Source organism: Gossypium hirsutum, chromosome A12 (assembly GCF_007990345.1).
Source record: "Gossypium hirsutum isolate 1008001.06 chromosome A12, Gossypium_hirsutum_v2.1, whole genome shotgun sequence".
Taxonomy (NCBI): Eukaryota; Viridiplantae; Streptophyta; class Magnoliopsida; order Malvales; family Malvaceae; genus Gossypium; species Gossypium hirsutum.
In genome coordinates this window covers 69775085-69776462 of record NC_053435.1, presented here as the reverse complement: position 1 = coordinate 69776462, position 1378 = coordinate 69775085, and the positions used below count along the sequence as shown (strand labels likewise).

At 36.4% G+C, this 1378-nt stretch overlaps 1 non-coding gene across 1 annotated transcript; it reads left to right on the top strand.

Moving 5' to 3' along the window:
* The first annotated feature begins 846 nt into the window (after window positions 1-846).
* LOC121212097 (small nucleolar RNA R71) lies at window positions 847-952 on the top strand. Its single transcript, XR_005907307.1, has one exon. It is a non-coding gene; the product is annotated as a small nucleolar RNA R71 (small nucleolar RNA).
* The last annotated feature ends 426 nt before the right edge of the window (window positions 953-1378 follow it).

Sequence of the window (1378 nt, the reverse complement as noted above, 5' to 3'; positions counted from 1 at the left end):
TCATTATTCTTCACTATTCTTTCTGAAGTAGTGGTTTCTAGGCTGCTCACTACTTTTCCCGATCGAAGTGCAATTGCTTTCACATGCTTTTTACTTTTACTTTGTGGATTATCTTCCTTGTTAATGGGAATACATGTGCCAATTTTTCTTTTAATGTCACCCATTATGCTAATCAATTGGCTCATTTTATCCTTAAGTTTAGTCAATGTTCTTATTAATTTGGTACATTCAGACTGCACCTGTTTGACATCAGTTCTCATTTACTGCATTTATCCCTATCCAATTGATGTTTTTAATAATTAATAGGAATACTTGTCCAGTTGTTGACCACATGTAGTGTGGTCATTTGGGTTGACCTTATCTTGGGGTTTCTACAAATAAGAAGGTTAGTAATTGATGTTTGTAACTTGATTTAAATTATTACTTACTCTTTGGTTCCCCCCATTTCAGATTCAAGTGATCTCTCTGGCCAGGATTATATGTATTTGAATAAACCCCTGTTTCTAACGTAATTTACATCTTCAGCTGAGTTGTTGATATAGTGGAAGAGTAGTTTGTCTCCCCCCATGCATAGACAGTGTCAAAGCCAATTCGATATGGTTGAGTCTATCCAGTAACTGTTGATAGTTATCATCCTCTTGGATAGCTTTCACCATAGTAGGTTTTCGACCATATGTGAATTGTTTAATTGGCCACTGGCAGGAGCTTAGTGCCATATTCTCAATGATCTCGTAAGCATCCTTATACATTCTGTTCATAAAGGCTCCTCTTGCTGCTCCGTCTAATCCAGATCGGGCATTTGCATTCAACCGAATATAAAACACCTGCAGTTGCATCCACTCAGGAAATCCATGGTGCAGGCATTTTTAAATCAACATTTTGAATCGATCCTGTGCCTCATAAAAACCTTCTCCCTCCATCTGTCTAAAGACAAATGTCTTTCTTCTTAATTGCACTACTTTGCTGATTGGGAAAAACTTCTGTAAGAACTTTCCAGCGAGTTCATCCCATGTCGTGATAGAATCTAGTGCCTATGAGTCTAACCAAGAAAAAGCATTATCAATCAAGGAGAAGGGAAACAACCGAAGACAAATAGCGTCATCAGTGACCCTATTATACTTAAAAGTATCACAGAGTTGAATGAACTATTTTAAATGTTGATTAGGGTTCTCTATCAATAATGCCTGTAAAATACAAATTATTCTGGATCATTTGAATTATAGTTGGTTTTATCTAGAAATTATTAGTTGTAATTGTTGGCCTTATTATTCTTTCTTGAACCATGTTTAAACTTGGTAAAGCATAATCCCTTAAAAGTCTTTCGTTCTGAGCCATATGTATGTTTGCAGGAAACTAGGTGTTGGTGGGTTTCCTACGG